Source organism: Neodiprion lecontei, chromosome 2, assembly GCF_021901455.1.
Source record: "Neodiprion lecontei isolate iyNeoLeco1 chromosome 2, iyNeoLeco1.1, whole genome shotgun sequence".
In the NCBI taxonomy this organism is placed as follows: Eukaryota; Metazoa; Arthropoda; class Insecta; order Hymenoptera; family Diprionidae; genus Neodiprion; species Neodiprion lecontei.
Genome location: NC_060261.1, coordinates 27,252,804 through 27,278,246, shown reverse-complemented (window position 1 = coordinate 27,278,246; position 25,443 = coordinate 27,252,804). Strand labels below are relative to the sequence as shown.

Below are 25,443 nucleotides of genomic sequence, written 5' to 3'. Positions count from 1 at the left end.
TCACCTTAACGATCCTCAAAAGTACGATGTAATTAGTTGTACGGTTCGAAACTGGCACATCAAACACTTCGCGTTTGTTAAGCTATTTCATAAGCAATTATATAGAGAATGTACACGTAACGCCCTTCATAGTGTGTAGTTGAACATAAATTAAACGGTTTTGGGGTCTGAACAAAGTGAACCATTAGGATTATATAGAGAATGTATACCTAGTGCTCTTTATAATGTGTAGTTGAAGATGTATCAAAGGATTTTAGGGTCTGAACAATGTGAACCATCCAATTTTCAGTAGGCATGAGGTGTGGTAAGTTTTTTGTACTTGCCTGCTTGGGAAGATCAGAGCGTGCGGAAAGGGGTGCACATTTCTGAACAGTGCGGAAAAATGAATGATTCTCCACTGTAGATCTTTCGTCTGCACACGCGCACTTTCGAATAACTCAATTTTGTTTACTGTCTCAATGAACGTGAGTTCGACAAACCCAACGTTACGTGCTGCCAATCGCACCTCCGGTACTTCTGACATCAAACTTCTCTTTTCAGGTGTTGCAAGCCTTACGCTCATCGGAAATTGCCTACTTTCCGCACTTGTAATACAATATACTGAAGTGAGAGCCCCAGCTACTGACTTTCAAAGGCAATCATGTTACTTTGCCGGTGGGAATTGATAGGAATAAACAAGGAAGGTAACGGCGTTGCAATTTCTCACTGCCTTGCGCCATTGGCTGTTTATCGAGTGGCGGGGGAAAGGAGCGTTGTATCATGTTGGAGAAGAGAAAGGGTCAGAAACTGGGGCGTTTGCCTTACTCCTCGTCGGTCAATTTCCAGGTAATTTTCATAAAATTTCATACTAACAGAACCAAAGTTCAACCCTTACTCTTTTCGATTTCCTTACTGATTTTCATAACATTTTTTTAAGTAAGAAAAATACCATGTATTTCACGATTGGAATTTACGAGCAATTTGAACATGTGATGATTGGTGAGAATCTTCAATATTTGTTGATACAGAAATTGGTCGAGTATTTTGGTTCGAGAAAGATAAAGAAAAAAAAATGGAATATATCCTACCTCGTGGAATGTTACACAAAATCAACAAGGATATCGGCAAAGGTGATGGTCAGTAGCGAGTCGAGTTGACTTGAAATTCCCTCATTGAAAATTTCCCGAAGGAGGAATAACACATTGTGTCACAAGTGCGGAAATGCGATTTCCGTGGACTTATTCTACGCGAAGTTTATGTTCTATACAGACTTATTACATATCGATTTTATTTGATATGGAATATTATACACGACTGATTACTTAACACGGTTTTATTCTACCGTAAGTAGTATTTGCGTAGACGTTTTATTGTAATTACGTGCTCACATAACACAATCCTACGCGCAATTATATACAAATAGTAAAATAACGCGCTGTTAAATGTCACCCGTATCTCATAATACCCGTGTTGAAACATGTCGTGTTTTATAATTTTGTGTGTGATATCAAATCGTGCGCACATCTTTTTGTGTGCAAAATGGATTGAGGGAAATGGTACCTTCTCAAATTATTATACGCATACGTAAAATTACTTTCTATGCGCTAATAACAGTGCTTAAAAAGTTCGAATAATTTTACGCACACCATGTGAAAAAATGGCGTGTAAGATACTTGCGTGAGATGAACGGATTTGTTGCATAATATACTATTAGTTGATAATTCTAGTGCGTTACTTATCACCTAATTCTTAGTAGTTACTACATAGTTACAAGCCAATTCCTCAGTCAGAATTATTATTTCAGTAAATCACACGGAACAAATGCATTGATTAAAATTAATCTGATAGATTTACGCAGACTTCATTCCACCAATTAGGTTTTATAGATTTATAGATATTAAATGATTAGAATTATATGCTATCGAGATTTTATCAAATCAGGTTCGAATTTCTTTGGTTTGCGTTATCAAAACCTTGAACAAAAATCGCATTTCGTGTCAATATAAAAGAATGGAAATTTCTCATTTGTCAACACTCAATATTTGACACACACGTTGAATGAACATGATTTATAATTGCTTCAATTAATGCACGCATCAAGATTTTTTAAAGTTTGATAAATCACTGTTTTTATCCCAGGAATATATTATTTTATGCATATATCAAATTTTATATTCAACCTATGCAGGAAAGAGAAAAAAAAACCCTGTTGACGCACAGGAGTTCACAACATGTGGATCAGAATGGAAAACAAGAGAAAAAAGAAGCGTGAAGTTATTTATTCGAATAGAATTGTAACTGCATAGAGAAAGTGGCGGATGCATGTAGAACGAGATCGTCAGTAAAAAATGCGGACAAAGCACAAGGAGAAAAAACAATAAAAAAACGGCAAAACGACGAGGCGAGCGCATTAGAATAATTCCTTCCGTAAATTACTCTTAAGCACGCAACAAAGCTCGAACAAATGTTTCACGGGTACGTTTTTCCCGATCTCGGGATAAATCCCACCAGTAAAAATCTTCCGCACACGATATATATATAACCCACCTTCCACCTACCCGTGAATCCAACCGCCGTGCGATAGTCAGACGCGAAAGATGGCGGCGGAGTTGAGAACCGCAGGACGATGTCGTTTTTCGCTATTAAAAATTCTATTTAATTTGTTCGGACGATAAATATTCCCAGGTTCCGTCATAAATCGAAGGTGGTAATTGAATTTTTAAACCACTCGGGTTTCTGCAGGTACACCGGCTCGTTGCGCGCGGAAAAGTTCAGGAAAAAGCTGAGGACATTTCTCGGGCAATAATTTTTAAACCTGAATCTTCGCAACTCATCCTTTGCCTTCGATTTGAACGGTAAAATTTATATCCTATTTCCACTCTTCGCCATCGACGATGAAGGAATTTTGGAGTTTTTGATTCTTTAACTTTTCTGCTCTTCGTTCGGGATTTATATTTTCATAGGTTTGATCAGCGTTGTAAATCTCTGACAATCGTTATTTACATCAATACGACGTTCAGGAGAAATTATTCTAATCGAATTCGATTCAACCAACATTTCATGTATTCATTTTCTCCTTTTTGTCGTTTTATTGATTCTAACCCTGAACCACGTAGCTTGATGCTCGCCGTAAGATCCGTCGGTTCTCAAAAAAAAATTTTTTTTGTTGCTTATCGGTTATCCGACTTTTCTTGTCAACCGGATTGTACACTTGGGAACAATGACTTTGAGAGGGCTAATTTTTTACACTAGACAGTTATGTTGGCAACATAGAGAAACTTGCAGCGCCACAGTCGGCCGAACGCGAAACAAACTCAATCTAAATAAACACAACATAACCCATGACCGTCGAATCTCACCTTAGAATACGTGTCAATCCAACAAGTCATCATCGCCGCGGTATTTTAAGGTTAGATTCGACGGTCATGGGTTACGTTATGTTTATTGAGATCGAGTTTGTTTCGCGCTTGGCCGACTGTGGCGCTGTAGGTTTCATTGCGTTGCCAACATAACTGTCTAGTGTAAAAAATTACCCGTCTCAGATTCATTGTCCCCAGGTGTACGTCTGATCATCTTCAGCCGTACCTCAAACAAAAGAAGCGCGAAAAAGTTTAAACCGTCAAGTGATAACGGCGCGTTGCAGTCGGGGACAGGGGTTTCAGAAGTTGTGACGTCACGGCTTACGATAAGCCCTTCTCCTGGAGCGATGAGAAACAAATGACGTACTAACTGCATATAAACTAGGGAGAGCCGCCGGGGGGATATGTGTTGTCCCTCGGCCAAGTCGCCTTTAACGAGATTAAGGGTTGCTAATACCGTTTCCCAGACATTACTTTACCGGGACGATAAAACCCGTAATCGTATTGTCTTGCCTGATGGATCAGAAGCGGTTCGCGATTGTAAAAATTTCTCACCAAATTTCGGTAGTTAATAAAGGTGGAGACCCGTTTGACACGGTGAAAAGAAGGTGATATTTAAGATTTTTCTTTTTCAACGTACCATACAATTGATCAAAATTGACAATTGGACAAAGTCAAATTTGTTTACTATCAAAAAAGTTTATCACAGTAATTTTAAACTGATTTCTTTGGTGCGAAACCGTTAGCATCACGATTTGGCGGGAACTCTACGCCCGTTGCATTTGTCCGGAATAAAAAATTCCAAACGATTACTTTTCTCAAATAGTTTATGCACGATTTGAATCTAATCCAAAAAATATATGCCAAATTATACCAATGATGATCCTTGGAAGAAAATAATGCGATTTCGACAAAAAAAATGTCCACGTCAATTATACAATTACAGTAATGTAACCATACAATATCATCGTAAACGTTGGTTTGAGTCATTTCGAGAAAAGTATTTTTTTTTTTTTTTTAATTTTTTATTTCTGATGAATATAATCAGCACTCGACAACCCGCCAGGTCATCGCAGGAACGATTACGCGCCAAAGAAATCAGTTTATAATTTGTTCGCTCAAACTTACAATAAAATACCCTGAAAATTTCGAAAGTATCAATCGTACGGTTTCTTCAGGGAAAATTCCTAAAACTCACCTTTTTTCAGAGCGTCACACGGGTCTGGTTTATTATTGTGAACAGTTTTCTCAAATGATCTTATCGTTGTTCTAAATCACATCTTCAAATCAGTTATTTATCCGTATGAACCTCAATCTCATTTACGAAACCACGTAACATTTACACGGTACTGAATGGGACTTTGAAACCGAATCATACCTATTTCAATCGTTCATACTGGTATTGAATTGTAGTGAGAAGCTGATATAGGTGGCTGACGAAATACTTAGACGACTCGATATCATGATCAAGAACTGTCAACGTTTTTTACAAATTCAATATTACATTGTTAAAATTCACTCAAGTGGCCAGAATACGCTTCTTGCAAGAACTGACTAATGTTAAAGTCTATCAAAATAAATAAATATTCCGTAAAAAAATGTTATTTTGATTTTATACAGGAGATAAATTAAATCCTGTAGTTGTATAGAAGTGAACGTGTAAGGCATAATCCTATTAAAATACCAGAGTAAGCGAATTGCAGTGCGTGTAAGCTTTTTGAGGATGCTCATTATACCGTAGCCAAGTTCATTCTTCGAAACCATTTCATCGACTCAAATTGTTTTTTCAACATAAACAGCACTGAGAGAAATTTTTAGTTCCGATTACCGCTCAGTTCTTAACAATTTTCATTTTTTACCACAATCGAAAAATATAGTTCTAGGTACAAAATGAAAATTAGTTTTGTAGCTGTTAACAGAAAGTCTAGTATTCGTTACTATTCTTTCACACTACGATTACTGTTACTATATTTTCTTGTAACTGTTGCGAAAATTTAATGCTCGTGCGACAATAAATTGACGTTGAAGCCTTATTTAACTAAAAATGTAGAGCAAACCGAACAAACTGATTTTGCGTAGCAATTACCAAAAAAGGATCAACTATGACGCAAAATAGTTACGCGTACCTCGTTCTTTGTAATTCCAACAATATTCAAACAGTTTTTTTGACGATACCTGTTTTACTGAATTTTTCTAGTTACTAAAACGAATGAAATTTTTCTCAGTGAGCGATAACGTTGTCAAGTCTAGAACATTCAGCACTGATTATACGTGAAAATCATATTTCACCGATTGAAAATATTTCGACATAATTTAGATCAGGGTGCCGGATCCCCAACTAAATCGTAATCCTCCCCGTATTAGCTGACTCCCTCTATTGTTCGTCGTTCAATCCAACCGACGTGGAAGATAACATGATTGAAAATTCCTAATCAGAAAATCGTTGAGAATCAGCGATTGACTAAAAGCCACGTGCCGGGTTTGATTAATCCTAAATAAGGTTTCTTCAGTATTTTTATTACCGCGGCCGGTTTTCAGATGTAATTGAAATGTTACACGTGAGTGAGCCACTGCCTCGGGAATAAATTTGAAGCTGAATCAGAAACGGTAGAGGGGTTGTAGAAGGGGGGGGGGGGGGGGGGGAGATAGGTAGTGTGCATATAATACTGCAGAAGTTTCACTTTGATGAAGGAAAAACGTTGAACGTTTGCTCATTGCCTGGAATATGTGTATGTATATACGCACGTAGGATATTATACGTGTAGGTATACATACATCTATGCACAATATCTGCTTCTTCGCGAAGGTATGTTCATTTATTCAACAACCGCACACCGTCCGCAGTAGCGGTATAATTTTAGGATGAGAATCGTTGACCCGGAAATGAAGAAAAGCTACCCCGTGCTCCTATATTTGATAGCATGAACGGCAAGCCCGCGTTCGCGTCATATTTTGTTCCTCTTACTCTTTCTTATTCTACTCCTGCACCGCTGCTGCTGCTGCTGCTGCAGCAGAGGGAAAAATCGATCGACGTTAACAAGGTGGTAAACCACTCGTGATAAGGAGTCATATTTATTGCCACCTCGTTATTTACGACAATACGCTATATGTTTTCCGGAAGATAGAGTAATCAACTTTGATACTTACATGTGCAGCGTGTCTACTTTTATTCCCTTTGTCAAATGCGTGCAAATTTTCTTCACTTTCATTTTTCCTCACACTACGAATTCATCGCTGAATCGTGGCGTGGCTACAGTATTTCGCGATAGTTCTGTCACCGAGTAAGATTATACTTCGGTTATTCGACCGCCGACATTCAAGCACGATATTTCGTATACGTCGAAATTCACGGTAAGTCAAACAATGCTGTCTATTGATTATCTGCCTGGAAACAATTTCCATTCACTTCTTAATCAGTCGAAAATAAATCAACTATGAAATCGTTTGTTGTCTTCAGCTGTTGCAAGTGAGAAAAAAATTATCTAAACGTTTAGTGACTGAATACTTTCATTTTCACGATTTTGCAATCATAAGTTCATTTGTAAAGTTAAATCGAAACCTTTCATAATGTTTTGTTAGTGTTTCAGAAAATTGTGACGTGTGGCGGTTTGAGTGCAAGCAAAAAATGTATCTAAAGTTCCCCCTCAATTTTCAGAGAATCTCTAAAACTGTTCCAATCGATAGTTACAGAATCTTGGACTTGTTGTATTGACATGCTTTAAAGATCACCAACTCTGTTTGAGTACAAAAAAAAAAAAAATGTATTCAAGAGTTTCGTGAAATTTTCTTTATACCTTCGCTAATCAGATTGAAGAAGCTGTGTCAACATTTGAACAGTCTCAGATATTCTATGAAGACTCTCAATGAAAGTAAACATAATTACACACAAACATTTCATAACGATAACTTACTAAATAGGTATGTAAAGAAAATGGAGGCAATCAAAACCGTATTGAAAATGTGCACCAGTGGAATTAAAGAATGTTTTAAAGATTTCCTGCAGAAAATCTGAAGATAGTTTCTGCAAATTGTAAAAAATTAGTGAGGATTTCTGATTAATTGATAAGAAATATACTATCTGAGAATTTTCAGAAATATTCTAGACATTATAATCAATGAAATTAAAATAGTCGCGTAGAGAAATGGAAAGATTCAAAGATTCTCAAATAATTCTTAAACTTTTTTTGCGAAGTTTCAAAGAAACTTGGTAAATTCAGCGGAGGATTTTCAGAGGATTTTAGGATTTTTGGCATGATGAATCGAGCAAAAAGAACAGTTTATACATATATGTAGTTAGTATTTTTAAGAAAGAATAACTCGTCATATTCTAAAATAATAAAAGAGTCGAAATTTAAGTACAACCAATCAATCAGTTATCGGATTGAAAAATAGATGTTGCCAAATCCTTGAAACTAAAAATGCTATTCCGTCGTTCCCAATAGATATCTAAAAAACAAGGATTATTTTTTTCAATTTATCTAAACAAATTTTGAGAAACTTTGAAAGTTGTGTCTAAGTTATAACTTCAGTGAAGTCTCAGAGAAAGTTTTGATTTCTTCGAAAATACAACAGATATATTTTTTCACCAGATCGATCATTCATGTTAGATATTCAAACGTAAAATGTGCAGGCTTTTTGTAGAATAAATCTATGTTATGATTGGCTTTGCTAATTTCTCGAGTTTTACTCTCAACTCGAAATCATCTTCGCTAAAAAGCTTCTTCTGGCAAGCGAAAACCGCGTTTCTATATCAAGCATCATTGACGGTATTGGTGAGTGGGCTATTTTTTAATTGAATTTTGAAAACGCGATCAGTCTCGAGGCACCTGAAATCCTTGGCAAAAAAAATTTACCTCAAAGTTTAGAGAGTTTTAAATTATATCGTTTTAGAAATTTCAGCATGCCGTAACGTCAGAGTGAAGCGTCGGCGTACCGGCGGTCTTCAATTCTGAGAGACTTTTGAAAACTTTATGAAATCGGACCAGCCGAGGCCGCTAGTTAGTTTCTCTGTTGATTTAAGTACACTGCGTTGCCATGGTGCCGGAGCTTAAACCGCTTAGGGGAATTAGTCGTTGCGAGCTGGAGGAAAGTTTGTTGGGCCGCAAAGATCGTCCTCGTAATATCAAAGTCACATTCGAAGCGCAGCTCTTATCTGGAAAATTCGTCGGCAATTACTCGCAGTGCGTAAAATATGAGAAAGAGAGTTGAATTCCTGAAACCTGGTGAACGCTCTTCAGCCCTGCATTGAATGAGCAAAGACGTTCATTGAGCCTGCCGAGGAATCAACTGTTCCGGGGAAAAAGAAGCGCAGCCATGGTTACTGGAAGACGAACTTGCTGGATACAAGGAAAAAAAATTAAAGTTAGAAGCGAACGAAAAAAAGATTAAAAAAATATTGTAATAGACGATAGGGGAAAGGATATTACGAAACAGCTTTTGGTCACGATCAGGCTCCGCGCGGATCCACTCGGTTTAAACTGTAATTATAGTAAAAGTTCGCAGTTAACACCTGGCAAAGTTGTATCCGACCCACTGAGATAATATGCTAAGCATCGCTTGATATCGCGCCAAGTGAGCCAGGCCTGGTCTCGAGCTTTCCCAGTCCCAAAAGCTTGTTAATAATTAAATTGGCCCTCCGAAAGGACGTTGTACGAACGTCTACATGTACCTACACACTCCCACGAATACAGTTTTTGGTTGCCGGATAATCACCACGTTACTTACACGATTTCGCGTTAGATAATCTTTGTCGTCCTCGAAAACTCCCCAACGTTTACCTTGATATTTCGCAGACATAATTTAAAGGCGTGACATCCGGATGACTCTAAGCTTCCAATTTAATCCGTCTATTCTCACCTTAAGGTTCAAGTTTTTATTTCATGAACAATGGGTTGAACAAAATCCGGATAATTTGGGAAAAAATTATCGACCTCGGTTGAAGATGTAGAACAAAGTCAGACCGGAGTTACGATGTGGAATACAAGTTCGATTTAAAGAAGGAAAAACACCGTATATGCCAGAAAGACGGCTACACCGAAAAGCAAACAAAAACGGAAAGCTAATCGAATATGAACCCAGAAACTATCTTGAGTAGCTACTTATCGGCATCGGGTTTACGCTAAGCGCCACCTGTAATGCCCTGTCGATAAAGGTAGATTGCGATTGGATAAACTTGCCTTATTTAAAAAAAGAAACAGATATCCTTTAACACCGAACTGCGAGTAAATAACATTTTTTATAGAATCTACACCCTTTAACTGAGCAAAATCAATCTGATTACATGTAAGAATTAGTAAGTCTCTATGTACGAAAATTCAACCAGATCAGCATTTATTGATTAGAATTTAATATTTTTTTGCGCCAACTCGGAACAGTGAGCAGAGTAAGTCTGATTTGACAACCTCAGAAATTGCGATCACCTTGAATTTTTATTCACGTATCACGTAGGTGCTCATGATATATCTGAAGACTTTTTCTCGCGTCTGTAAATTAGAGTTTTATAGAATGACTTGGTAAGTTTTCCGATATTTTGCGAGGTTTAAAAGTATCATCGAATAACTGTACGAAGGCAGGTATCAACAACACTGCGTTCGTCGACTTGAGCATACTTGTGATTGGCTTCTCAAAATGAATTGCGTTGTCGCCTTTAACCCGTCAATAAGAACTTGAGCTTAAGGAGCATCAAGTTACAGCTAGATATTGGCATCTGGTAATAACTGGGAGTAATTTAGCGGAGCTTTCAGTTTGCAGAATAATTATTGATTCCGTCTCGCCACCGGCTACATTATACACAGCTAGGAGAAAGTGTGGAAGAGGGGACGCTGCAGATGATTCATTCTGGAAAGTACGGAGACTCGCCGGTTGCTGCGACGTAAACGGGGAATCCCGCGAACCAGAGAGGTCCACGTCCTTTCTCAAGATTCTTTATCCCGAGTACGAATCTTTGCGAAAACATTGAATGGACTTATTTATGGATGGTTGAGCTCGCTGGGAATTTGTCGGCAAAACGCGATAACGTCACTCCTTCGTTCCTGGCCGTGGTGTCAATGAACCAGTTAGTCTGCATGCTTCGGTCTGGAGTCACACGTCAGACGGATAATCGAGTGCAATGCCTGCATCTAGAGACGCATACTCGCGCAACGGCGAACCCGAGCAGATATACGAAAGCTCTTTGCTAAGTCGAAGAGGCGTATCCGGTAAGCGCTATCAGCCAACGATCAATCCACGAAGACACCCACACCTGCCACCCCCCGAGTAATTGAAACATGAGCGAAATTCTCCTCCGGAATACAAGTCACGAACGGAGCGATACGCAACTCAACTGCGTACCAGTTGAATAAAAATTATGGGAGCTCCGCCACGCTTCATCATACGTGCGGCTCAGGATTCGACGAACGTACAAGAGGATAAAATGGAAAGAACGGAGCAACGGGATACACGAGTAAGTTATCAATGAACCCACCTACACTGTAATCGGAACAGATGTCGTACCGACGCATTAATTGGTTCGCAACTGTGCGTAGGAATGATCGCCAATCCGATTTCGGAGAATGACGTTCCGCAAGTAGACCGACGATGAGAGGCCATCGCAGAGTGTGGGTAGAAACGAAGAACGACCGATATCCGGATTTACCATCGAGACAAACCTCCTGAGCCCTAATTAACGATGAAGATTTCAAATGGATTACTGAAGTGCCGAAATGACGAATAGCTTTAACCAATAAAGCACATTTGTGTGAGGAATTTGAATGGAAGCCGTTGGAAGTTTTTACCCTCAAAAATTCAAACCATTTGTGATTCAGAATGATCAAGATATTGAAATTTAGGATAATGATTCGCAAGATCTGGTCACAAGTAGTTTCTACTTTCATGAAACAATTACGTGAAGATAGTGAGGACGGGAAAATGAAACAGTAGATTGTCACCATAACGGTATGGTATTTTAGAATATTTCCGGTGGTAACTTCTGTGTGGATGCATCAAAATTACTGCCATGCGATGATGCAGACTGCAGCATGTCGGGTTTTATTAAGAACTGCAGGCGAAGCTGGGACACAAAAGACGGCTGTTGTGGCACTCAGTGTCCAGAGGACCCTTGACTCTGCAACCTTTTACTCAGCTTCTGGGGCTGTGACCGCCTTTCTACCGAGCGCCCTCGAATGCATATTTCCAAGTGTTTGAACCGCGACAAGCTGTATACACCAGTCGAGTTTAGAGTGCGGAGTTGAATGACGGTGAAGTCGGCTGTCCAAGGTAACCGCTTTCCGTAAAGGGTCTAAAAAATGTGATGCGTTCTAAAAGTATCAAAAAATGAAAATCATAGCGAACGCTGATTTGAGATAAGCTCGGATGTAGAATGAATTGGAGCGTGAAAATCGTGGTAGTATCCCAGCTGCAGCGCGATGCAACTCCAATGAACAATTTCATTGTCTCAGGTGGAGTGTTCTTTGCACTTGAACAGTCACCTGGTAAAGATCGCGGCTGGCAGAAGCCCGACATTTAATTCTAGTGATACGGTTGATCATGATTACCATTTCCACCCTTCAACAAAGCCATGGACAGACTTATGGAAATGAATCGAGGGAGCTGTAACTGAAGCAAATGGAGATAAATTCGTGACGTACACTCTGTTTCAGCTCGTTAGCCGCGTGACACCTTTTCGGCAGGTAATGAATGTCGCTTTGGCACCATAGCGTGACATTTGTTAATATTGCCGCTCGCTCCATGTTTAATTCCGAAAACGTCAGCACGTATTTTTTTTTTTTCGTTTCGACAGCCGAATAATTCCTCCTCAGTGCGCCTACGCGGTAGAACGATTTTGAGTTGCAGCATCTGTCAGCTCCTGAAAGTCAAACTGGGAGGTCTTCCAATAAAATTTAAGATAAAAGCCGAGCCCAACCTTTTCAGGATGGAATTCGATGGCTGACTAGATTTCCGCGGCACAGCTCGGGGTAAGCTATAGAGGCTTAAAGAGTCGGCCACAGCTTTAGTCCCAACTTTACGCACCCTCGAGTAGAACGGCAACGGTACAGGGACGCAGATACTAATTTCAAGGATCAAAGATCAGAGCTTTAGACTCTTCTGGCATTTATTCTATTTTGCATAACTGCTTTCCGCAAATTTTATGCTGACTATAACGGAAGCGGCGGAATAAAACCAAACGAGGCTGCGGGTTACATTTATTCCTTTTTTTTTTATTTTATGAAACATTGCGTAACTCGTTAAAAATTTGTTCCGAAATACATTTACTCCCAAAACGTTTAAACGCTCCGAGTCAATAAAGTGGGATGTTCCATTTTTTTTTCTAACAGTCGATTTTTTTAGTGCCTTATTTCATTCTTTGAGATATTAAGTATATTTATACCAAATTTCAACTCGAAACATGTGAAATTGACTCAGAGTAGCTCTACTTGAACGTTTAAACACATGTTTCTGGAAACAGCTTTTTCGCAACTGGAGTGCACAATATTTGGAAAAACCAAAGAACTGATCGACTTCAAATTTCAACAGCATGCAGAGTATACATCCTCTTATCGTTTGATGAACGAAAAAATCGATACTGGATACATTTTTTTTTTTTCTTCTTCCAATCGGACAATTTTTTTGTGCAAAATCGTTCATTTCAATCATGACCATTTCATAAGAAGCTTTTTTTTCTGGTTCACCGAACGTTATCTACATGTGTACAAACTAAAATTCCGATTGGTTTTGTTTTTATTTGAACTACCAGAAGTGAAGAAATGAAGGTTAACAAATGAGGAGGTTAAGCCGGCGGAATTTTGATAAAAATAATTAATAACTGTTTGTTCATACACAAATACCAATAAATATGCGCTGAAAATTTGGAAGTTATTTATTGTACATGTTCATTTTTATTAAATTCAAAAATAAAACTCTCGGTTTTGACGAAAATAATAGGACAATCTCCTTAAACTATACTTCTAAAATTAATACGATTCATTAACGATCGCTTGTGATAGTTGTTCGTGATTTCAAATATTTTCTACGGTTAGGACACGGTACTTTGAACTCATGAGAAACTCATACTTTTCAACGGTTAATTAATTACATTTTTTCTTTTTTCGGAAGTATATGGATAAAGTTGAAATTTAAGACTAACTGTTTTTGATCTTTCTTCTTCAATGTTACGAATTGTTATTATCGTAGATTGCTCTGAATCCGATACTTTTTCATTCAAAACGCAACGCCACTTCAACTAGGAATTGAAAAATAAGCTAGAAATCGATTTCCTCCGGTATTTGTCAGCACTGTCTAGCAAATTCTTCGCACTACATCCTGACAGAATTTATACTTCTGATATAATTAGATATTCTTTTTTTCCGTATTAGAATACTCAACTAACAATATAACACTGATTCATGGTCCATTAGATACTCGACAATAGCTATCTCCAAAGTAATTGACAGTAGTCGCTCAAGAACTCTTTAAAATTCGTAGATCTCCGCAGAAATCTAGACAATTTGCCACTAAATTACGTTAGCAAACACAATTTTGTACAAACAACCATGTAATTGATAAATATTTACCTCCCCAAGTAAGAAACGAGTTTTTGCTGCGTACACCGTAATTCTTCAAGGTATAGCATGTGTAGGAAAGGTTTGTTCATTGGTTTAAAGTTTCTAAATTAGTTCTAAGTTATTTCAGAGTTATTTGTAAATGTTTGATTGGTAGAAGATAAGTTCAAGTTTAATAAACAACGTTCTTTTCGTGGGATTGTTGTGAAAAGGGAGGGAAAGGCATTCAATAAAAGATGTTATAGAAATTAAGACGTTTTGGAAATAATAAATGAAGTTATTTACGAATTTCATATCACTGGTATCATCGAGTGCACTGGAAAAGTATATTCGAATTCATTATTCAATTTAAGTCGTGCCATCTCTGTTATAAAAGTTCACCAGAGAGATTCTGGCAACTTTAATTTGTCTAAACGGAAAAGTCGTCAAGATAACTAAAGACCAGGATTCAACCAGCTGGAGATTTCAGAAATTCACAAAAAATAAGAAGGAAACATCTTAAACAAATCGCAAATTCATCTTACGATAAATTAATAAGACTTCTTGTAACGAACAAAATAAATAAATAACCGTAACAAAATAAAGTGGTGGATAAAAATTCGGGAGACAACACCTTTCATCGCAAGCATACATGCACCATATAATACACAATAACGTGAAAAGCCTAACACGCTTTCAAAACGGCGCCCGCCCGTACAACACTAAAATATCTACAAGAACCAGACTTTTGATCCTCGCCGGGCTTCCACTTCGCACTCTGTATGCAAAATACAATAAATACTCAGAAAATATGCGAGTGTATATCTATACGTGTATGCATTATACCAATGCGGCCCACCTGACGGTTCTCGCGTCGTTTCTCCGGCGTCCCGCCAGCGGGCGCTGGGCAATCTTCGACGGAATACTTTTATTAAACGGATACGATAAAGCTCGAGTTACGACCTAGAGCGCAATGCCCGCGTTTAGCCCAGGGGGCGAGTGGTCCCATTTTCAAAAATTGCTTACCCGTCCCCGATAAAAATGCGTAAACTTCCCGCGTTGCGGGACGCGGAATCGGATCCTCCGTTGGATTCGAAGGACACTGGCAGCCGACGGGCGAGCTTTGATTACGAATGGATCTCTGTCCACCATGCTGGTATAATTGAAAAATTCCTACCTCGATGGACACGCGAGAGAAGTCGAGAATTTAATGAAAGAAATGAAAAAAGGGAAATGAAGAAAAAAAGAAAAAACGAGAAAACACGAAATCCCGACAATTACCGGGTCACTGGGTCGAAGGCTCTTCACGCAAGTACGGAAGTTGCTTTATTCCGTACAATGGAAGTATTTATGCGCAAGGCACAGAGAGACGGGACGACGAGTGTGCAAGTGTGTGAAACGGCACCCCGTAGCTTTCACGCAAAGCTCCGTTATACGAGCTTCTGTATTTCTTTCCTCTCATTTTTCTTCGTCTTTGCATGTACCTACAAGCTTCCGGCCCTAATAGGCCGAGAACGTTACGCAAACAAAATTGATTTTCCGAAAGCTCTGCGGCCGCTGAATATCCGCCTTCCAGCTTGCACGCATGTCCCAATATTTCCCGCTTCACGGCTCGTTAAACAGCGATTAGGTCACTCGGCTTAGGCTGGTGGGTACCCACTTCATCCCTCCTTGGACCCCGACCCTCTGCGCCGTCGTCGCTGTGCCCGCCATATTTGATTATGACGTCGCGCCAGATAGTGCTGATACATACGCGTTGAACCGTAAGTTCATCGTGCAATTTCTAGATTTCGATGTATCTCGAGAGTTTCTGATTTTTCCAAAATTCATATTCAAAACGAGAACGATACTTCGATTTTTCATTTATCAATGACTTAGGGATGTGCAACTTTTCCACCAGGCTGTATGATCTTCAATTTGTGCGAACAAAATCGTGACTCTTGAAAGACTTCAATCTCTGCTACTGTCTTTAAGCCCTACTAATATCTGTGCTTTGCAGTTTAACGTGACCCTCTCAATTGTGAGAATCCTTGGGGAGCTGGAAATTCACAAATTAATATGTGAATAAACCTACTTCTCGTATACCGATATCGGGCTTAAAATTATGGGTACAAAATAATAGGGGTAAGGGATAACCCCAAAAAATTTATGCGCGTAGTTACGATTTCCCCTCAGCTCCGTTTATATTTTAATCTTTTTGGCGGAAGGATCATAATTCCCAGGGTAGGTATATAATAATATCGACATAAATTCACCAAAGTCGTTCGTGCGTACCCACGCAGTTTGATAATTACGTGCGAATTAATATCTAAGGACGGTGCTTGTTCAACGAGAAAAACAGAGATGATCACTTACTAATTGTGAACACATCGATTCTTCGAACCGACCAAAATTCACGACATTCCGCGAATTGCTCCGAAGGAATGGAAAGCCATAATTAGACGCTAGACACTTGCTCGCTGATAATTCAGACTTTAATAGCCAGCCGAAGTATAATCAATTATGTTTACACGGTACGCTAATGCTCGGTCATAATTTTCAAATTTTCACTGCTCGAACAATTATTCTTTCTGACGTTATCCAAGGCATGAATCATGACGCCTTTGCTGAACGGTTTCGAATCTACGTAAATGCGTAAATCATCGAATGCCGCAAATTTTCATCACAGAGATGACCGTAATTTCGCTCTTCTTATTAGTTTGAATAGCAATACATCTCACACCACGTTTGACTCGCGCGTATCTTAATAATAACTACGAGTGGAAAATCATCCTCAGGTAAGGTTTAACGTTTTGTCGCACTCATTTTTGTAAGTCATATTTTTTATGTGTAAGGGGTGTTCCGGGGGGTTTTCGGGGATGTTGGTCACGAATCTGAAATCAGAGCCATGGAATATAGGTGGTACATACATATGTGCCACCGTGCAGGAAAGGGATGAAGCTTAAAGTTCGAAGCTAACAGCTAAAAGCCGAATCTACATCATTTAAAATTTTTACCAGCATTTCAAAAATACCAATCATCTAGAAAAAGAAAAATCAATTTCGTACAAACACATATCACTGTTAGCAAAATTTAACCAAATATAATGTCCCAACAGATCCAGTTTATATTTCTGTTGGTAAATACGACAGAAGTTGTTGTAACTATAACACACAAATTATCATATCAACCTTTAATTTGTAAATTTGTTGCAATTTGTGTTTTTTATTTCGTTGAGTAATGTATTAAAAAGAGGTTAAATCAACCCAAAAATATTAGTGGACCTTCCGAGTCACTTTTTTCTAACCATGTAATCAGAAAATATAATTTTCTATTAAATATGAACATTATGATATCGTATACTACATTCTCGTGGCAAGATTTCTTAATTCAGCATTCTTAGCAACAAAATTATGTTTTTACTACGTATGTTCAACAAAGTTCCCTCCCCCTCGAAGCAGTCTGGAAATTACTTTTCCTAGGAAACCATTGTACATTCGTCCTGATAATCAATCATGAATAAAGATGAGATGGAAAGAGACAAGCTGGTTGATATATTAACAGTTGCAAGATTCTCTCACAGGAGTTGGAGCCGTGTCTCCAAAGTTTTTTTTTTTTTTATGGAAATATAAAGTATTATTGTACCTTACGCCATAAAAAAAAACTCGGTCAGACTTGCGAAATGGTTATATCAACATAGCCGAAACTTCTCGTTTTTCACCTATGCATAATTAACACTTTTCTTGCTGAGTTGAAAGCATCCGTGTTTGGAAGAAGTATTCGATTCAAGAGTCATTTGTAAAAACTCGAAAGAGCAAAATATCTGTACGGATTGTCCCGTAGCGAGACAAGTTGCGTTGGATATTTCATATTAAAAGTAATAAAAGAAAAAAAATTAAAAAGAATGGTTCGCATAATCGATCGAAATTTCCAACTTATCGCGCAGCAAAGAGTCTGCTCGATGACTGAAAAACTATTACTTCACCAACTGTGACAATTTTTATTATTTTTTTCTCGCTTCGAAAAACGATTTTCAAATATTCGCTGTACAATGTTTCTATATAAAGAAGAAAAAAAAAAAAGAAACAAACAAACAAAAATCCTCCATTTCCAACGAAATAACAACTATCTAGATTCCCCGCGTAGTACTATGTAAAATTCTCACAAATTCTTCAACGTCGTATCAAAACGTATCGTAAACACCTTAAACTGAGTCAGTCGTTACAGCTGTCAAGGTTGGTTTTACGATCACGAATAGTTGGATTTAGGGTATACATACACCTTTGACCAGGTATACTCTGAACTTGACTATCCTTGCGAAACTCCGAAGCTCTACCTTATACATATACATGCCCGGCAAAGATTGGCGGCGTATTGTAAAATGTACAAACGTCTGACCCCATCCTCATGCATATCCTTCCACGGGTATCCGTAGACGCTCAAGGGTTGTAAACCGAGCATGGTCACACGTCCAGTCATCTACGCTCTTCAGACATGTCGTATGCCGCGAGGGGGGGGGGGGGGGGATGACGATGAGGGGGAAAGAGTGCGCGACGACCCTTCAGCCCTTAACCTCCCCCCTCCCCCCCTGCTCCAGCGCCACCCTCTAACCTCCCCCTCCGCCCCTCACCCGTTACCCACATCAGGAATATAACATGCAGTGAAGAGAACTTGACGGGGAGCCGTGAGGGGGGGTGGAGGGTGCGACGAAGGCGTCTGCGCGGAAGCCGTAGCCGTTAGAGGGTTGATTTTGGCTCAGTCAGACCCTGACTTTTGGAAGGGGTGCTGCGCGTTCGCGAGGAGATAAAGTCAACGTGCGTTTCTTCGATTGCTCGTACCGATCTCGTTGGAATCGCCAACGTCAGCATTATTCGAGGGTTGTTTTCCCGACCTTGATACGACCCCGTTCGACGATTATCGGCTCACGCTGTGCGAAAGCTGTTCGAGAGGGGATCGAGCCTGTTTGATTCAGGGCACCCGCTGAGGTTAGGAATCGTAGAGAATAAGAGGGTTTTTCAGGTGCCCAAGAAACGAAGGAAAAAGAATTTTTCTCATATCTGTCTACAAGTGCGTTTTTGTGTAATCAGTTAGTTAGTTGAATTTGTGATTGTTGGTTGTTGTGCTGATTGTATAGTCAACGCGCTGACGCACCGTCTAGGATATTACACGTATTTGTGAAAAGTGATTACTTACGCTCGTCGAGGTATTGAGCTTCGGAAACATGTGCTGATTTTTTAAAGGATTCCACCCAACCGCCGGCATTGGTGAGTGGCGATTTACGATAATTCTTTCTTTTTTTTTTTCTTCGCTTCCAAGTCGTTGTTGCGTTGTACTTTTGAGAATTCTTAACGGTTGGGCTTATCGATCCCACGTGTCACGGCTCGCTGGACTTTCGCGTTACTTCAAAACTACTGCCTGAATATGCAGGAGGTTGCCTAATCGCCTTACGCGGTCCGACTTGGCCACTCGCTGATCGTTTGTGTAGTACAGTTGATCCTTTCAGAAGTGAGCTTAGCTACGATTCTGCAACTTTCTCGAAGTATAACGTGACTTCGTGAAGTTTACTTTCTCACACATCAAACAAGCGTGAGACCCTTCTCGAATCAAAAATTTCAATCCAATTAAACTCTACCATCTAATCTTGCGCTCCAAATTTTTCGCGATCGGTAAGATTGAGTGCTCGGAGAGCTACGGTCCGAAGGTAACAAATCGACCGTGAGAACAATGAACCAAGAGTACACTTAGCGTTTTTATAGTCTGATTTGAGTTTTAATATGGGCTAATTGCGGTGCTCAAGTTCATTAACTTCGAAGGGAACTTGTACAATTCATCTCGAGTCACTGCGGGCCGTTGTGTATACCTATACCTGAAATTAAGTGCGAGAACAAAAGAAGAGAAAGAGGGAAAAAATGAAAGGTAAGAAGATGGGAAAAAGTTGAAAAGATACGATAAAGTACTCGCTTACCGTGATATTATCGAACTCGTGGAAAAGCCTACACGTACTGCGAGGATCCGTTCGTGCGGTATGATGGTGTATCACCATATATATCTACGTGTGCACCACCGTTTACGTATACTTATGGGGCAGAAATCCTACTTCATATTTAACTCGTGCACGATGTGTATGATGGATTCCGCGCCAACTCAACTCGTCCTGCACCTCCACCATGTTCGGTTCCTGCTTCCAATTAGCACGTTGCGAAACATATCAAAAAGACAGCTTGCGCAAGCTTTCAGACTTGCCTAACGGTTGATTATTGATTTAGAGGCACATCTGTTTGTAAACAGGAGCACTTTGTATGAAATTTATGCAGTGGATTGTCTGAATGTGGACGATGTTTCAGACCTTTGTTGGTTCGGTTCAAGTTGGTCAGACCTTTCCTTGATCCCATTTCAAAGTGGCAAACGTTTGAATTTTCAAATACTCTCGATCTCATGAAGATCGTTCATCGATCTTTGTAATGTAATTTCATTCCGTTGAAATTTCGTTTGACACATTTTTTCAAGACCTTCAATGATCAATGAGTCGGTGATACGAGCTTTTGTAATTCGGATTCGAGATACATCGTTAAATTTGACGATACATGAAAACGGTACACTGTACTTATCTCAACGATGTTTCAATAAGCATTTTATAAAATACCCAAGACTGTGTTTTGCCTCAAGTTGTTTTATCTAATCACTGAACTTCATTGTTCAGAATATCTTCCAACCCAACTGTTAGACCCTTGTTGGTGGTAAAAGATTGAGAAGAACGGCAGCGTTTCAAAGCATCAAATCAATCATCAACAACCAGATATCGAAGAAATCTGAAACACTTCCGGATGCTTCTCGGATAACCCGCGGCTTACAAATAGGAAGAAGAAATCTGAGATGGCGTGTTTCAGCGGCGGATCGGCGAGTTGGCTTGGAATCCTCCATGTACATGCTTATCCGCGAATTCGCACGAGGCAAGACAAATCGTTACACTTTTATGCAGAGCTGCGGCATGACGGGGCTGCAGGTCAGAGGGGTACGGATGCACTTGTGTTAGACTTACATCCAGTGCTTGATGCACACACACAAACATACATTGTATGCGAGAAGTTCTACTGAATTTTATGGCTTTGAGGTAGAAGAGCCGCAGAAGCGGCGAGGCCGCATAGCTTTAGTGTGAGAGTTCGTTTAAGTATACTTAATGGCTCTTTTCCTCAACTTATTAAGCCGGTTCCGTTGGTATAATTTCGTGAAATATCTGTCGAGGACACGGGGGTTGGGCGCGTGTGTCGGTGTCGTTGTCCGGAAGGCCGGAACAGCTTGAGATATACGAAGGTGCCCGCCTAGCTTCGAAATAGTTTCTCTGCGGCGAGCGAGTTTACGACAAATGATTACTACGTGCAGCGCTGCGCGGTGAGGGGTGCTCTTATGGCTGTATGTTAAGCAGCGCGAAATAAAATTCACATCAACTATAAAACTTGCGAGCACCAATTGCGAGAGAGGATGAAAACCGCGCGGCCGAGTTGACTTGAAGGTAATTTTGCGAGGGTTTACCTTCGCACAAAAGACGACACGGTGTCAGCCTGAGAATGAAACGCTTACGAAATACCGAACTTGACTGAGGAATTTTATTTATTCGATTTCCCCGCCACTTTTTTCTTTGTCTTTCGCAAATTGTTTTACACGGGAATAACAGCCACCCTCAAGTATTTTCCAAGATAAACAGCATCACTCGACTCCCCTCTAAGAATTCCCCATCGTGAGCTTACGCAATTTCTGTTTGGTTCTCCATTATTTTTAAATATTTCTAGCCGTAAAAGTGTAGAATTTATGTAGTTGTAATTGTATTGGTAACCTTTTTCGTTTTCGACTTTATACGGGATGGCCGTAAACTAGTTCAAAATAATTACAACACCGATTGTCCAAGATTACTGTCCGTGTGGTAGTCCAAGTAAACGTGAACAAGGTTTGACCCTGAGCCCCACCGAATGGGTCGCAGATTTATTTTCTATTTCTACACTGTCAAATATACATTTTCTAATGTTAGTAGATTTTTTCCACGTGCCCTTTAGGAGTAGGTATTTTAGATCTCATCTTTCATAACTCGAAAACTGTACATTTGGAAGAAAAATTATTAAGAGGAAAATATCGTGATTCTTTCTGAATTGGTTGAAAATAATTTCTTCAAAATTGTCTGTAAATCGTAATTCAAATTTTTCAAGATCGCAGTTTTGCAGAAAAATCGATTTTTGTGCGCCTTTCGTTGAAAACGATGACTTACGACTTCCGGAAAATTCTGAAATAATTATTTTAGTGCGTATTGCGAAATCGCTGAAAAATAACGAAGTTCGATCTTTCCGATTTCAATGAACAATTACTTGGCGACGCGACGCATTAAAAATCTCAATTTCAAATCATTGGAGTGAGTTCCAAACAGGCGTCAAAATTTTCCACGAGGCTGGAATGGTTTTCAGTTTAAATTGATGTGAACAATTGACAGTTAAAAATTGAGAAAAAGTATGAGTTTCTGTATATTTTAAATACCCGATCAAATTATATTCAGAAATACTTGACTTTTTAACACGGTTTTTTTGTTTCGATACTCCATTAAATTGCAATTAAGATTCTTTTTGCATTCTCGATCAATGCCTTAATCGCACCATTATTCTTGTAAAGAAACCATACACTTACTAACTTTCGACAATAATTGAGTATTTTTATCGTATATAGTGTTATGAAATGTAATTCGTTATTTAGCAACGCGAGACTCGCTGAACATAATAATTACAATAACGATCTACTAAATCCTTGTTACATTGACGTTCGATGCAACGACGTCTATCACGAACACCTCTCTCTCTCTCTCTCTAAAACGTCACTGAGGCTTCCAGATTCAACAGTGACAGTTACCGAGTAATTCGAAGATTATTGCAAATAACAGTGATAGGACGTTTTCTGTGAATAAACACCTATTTGTGGCTGAATCACAGTGTCGTTCAACTGATTTATAGCTCAAAATAAAAATAACTTTAGTGCCACGTTATTTTATACTCTAACCAACTGCGTAATTTTTATATTATCGAATATTGAATGGACTTTATCCCGCTACTCTATATTTCTCGCGAACTATGCCGTACCTTGATAGTTGGGCGTCAGTTGGATCGTACAATATTTTATTGGCTGATTTTAGCATTGACTATAATTAATCGAAGACTCTAGTTTTTCCAATCTACTTGAGAGAATTTTACTCCAATATTAGTCCTCCGTGGAGAGTGCTCGGATCCAAGTGAATTCAGATCGTTGCGATCTGTTTGATCGCGTCTCACACAAGGCGATTCAGTCACTTGTATTGTTAATTGATTTTAAACGAATTTATCGGTCCAGTTATGAGATTTGACATTTCCGTTTGAGGAAAGGAATGATGGATGCATTCCGACTTTGTTTACAAATATCGTTACATCTCTAAACCTATTGATCCGGATGTAACGAAAAATACCCCAAAATCTGGCCAGACGATGTAGCTATACACCGGAACAAAAATCATCAAAATTGGTTCAGCAGATCTGAAGATACACTCGAACATACAGACAGACAGACAGACGGAAAGACGTTGAGTTTTATGTATGCAGAGACGAGAAGAGAGGTGAAAATGAAGAATGTAGGGACCAAAAACAAAAACAAAAAAAAAAAAACACTGATTTACAACAAACAGGTGAGTGACAAGCAAGTTGAACGACGGAAAAACGGAAAACTACAAATGAAATTGCAAAGACGATTCGGAGCATCTGTGCTAATTTGTTCGAAATTGCAAAAAAAAAAAAATAGTATCCTCGGAATTCTACTTTTCACTGCGGATCTTACACTTGTCGAGTGTCGGTGAAAGCACAGCTCGAAAACTCGCGGAGGAATCGGAGTCGGTGAGCTTTTTCATTGCACGAGTTTGGCTGGCTTATCTCCGTTTATTCAAACTCTGTCACACGATGGTTTGCAGGCTTTATATCAGGGGTTAATTTTAAGCTGGTTATTTCCCCGCAATCTGTCTTGACTGCTTGCAGTTATAAAGAATACAAAAAGAATGTAACTGGAAATAATTTACAATAATATATTATTTCTCACCATCTTCTCGTTCATCCAGGTGCTATTGGCGGTGATTGGCTGTCCCGGTTTTCACTTCTATTCCATTTCGACGTCTCCCTTCAGGCATCCGTGTTGCCTGCTCGCAAGCATCGAGCTTTTCCTTGCTTACAGCTGCAGTTGAAATGACATTTGGTCCCACTTTAACTTATGATAAACTCACTGGTTGGCGCTCTCGTGTAACGAGTAGCGTTCATTTGCGTTTAAGTTTATCGTTGATACAGGTATGAAAGCATGGCTTCTCAGCGATTTCAGGGTTTGACGAAAAACTTTGTACCGAACTGCGAATGCAAAGGTTTTGCGCGACGAGAAAGATGGTCAGTTATTACCGAGCCCTGCACACGCGCGTTGTGTAATTTAAATAACACCAAGGTTTTATCACGTCTTCCTTCTCTCAAATATTCGACAAGACTGACGAACTCAGGCGCTGAACAAGAATCAGTCATTACCTATCGCTCTGGACACATTACACCGCAATGTAAACACAAACAGTCTAGGTTCGACATATCGTCCTTGTATACAACAGAGATTAGTATTTGCACATACGACTTTATATACATACGGAACCACCATAAAGATGTGTAAATAAAATGAGGGTGTAAATATGAAACATTACAAAATGTACGTAAGTGTAAGTTTAAGGGGGAATATCAGTGTGAAAAAAAAATCGATTTTTTTTTTTTTTTTGCTTAAATAGATAGTTTTGACCTTTAAGAATATGCCTACAAATTTTAAAAACAATATTCGGCTTAGAAGTATTCGAAATTGGCACCAAGCGTCGACGCTTGTTTTATAACCACATTTAAGTTACATCATTCAATTTTATCCTCTCGAAAGTTTGAGCGCGTTTTTCTCGAAATCATATTTTTTGACCTAGTTGACAGCATAACTCTGTCAAATTTTGTCCAATCGACTTCATTCAAAAAGGATTCTCTTCAGAAAACTTATCGCTATCGTCGCATCGTAGAGTTTTTTTTTAAATTGTTCACTTTTTTTTATTCATAATTTACTGCAAATTTTTTGTGTAACATTCGATTTTTTTTTTTAAATGGCCGCCATTTTTTCTCAAATCAAAATTTTCAAATTTCCTGCGATGCTGCGATATCTATACTATTATAATTTCATAATCTTTTTGAATTTTTGAGTTCAGATGCTTGCTGTGGCACTTATGTAGTCAACCGTCGGAAAGCTTTTTTTTTTTTGAGATGCCATTTTGCGACCGCTTCTCTGCTTTATGAAATGTACTAAAAATAAAAAAAAAAATTTCCTTGTATACTTCAATGCTTCAATAATAAATACACAAAATCCCAAATAATTCGATCGAGCCGTTTTTCAAAAAAAATTCCCAAAAAATACCTCATTTTTCAGCCTGTCACACTGATATTCCCCCTTAATAGGTTAAACTTAGTTTTCATATAAAATGATATCAATTATCTGTAGTCCTCTTGTCTTCAAGTCACACAGCTCAATTTACTCCTCTCGCTTTTCGTTACGCATTAATT

At 38.9% G+C, this 25,443-nt stretch overlaps 1 protein-coding gene across 2 annotated transcripts in view; it reads left to right on the top strand.

Moving 5' to 3' along the window:
* Positions 1–18,607: 18,607 nt before the first annotated feature.
* Positions 18,608–25,443, top strand: part of LOC107226430 (tyrosine-protein phosphatase Lar) — a 472,005-nt gene continuing 465,169 nt past the window's right edge. The window contains exon 1 of one of the 2 annotated variants that reach the window (XM_046732656.1): positions 18,608–18,816. The gene's annotated coding sequence lies outside the window, so the exon portion shown is untranslated. Of the gene's footprint in view, positions 19,096–25,443 lie in introns of both variants that reach the window. The other variant, XM_046732655.1, reaches the window with a different exon arrangement.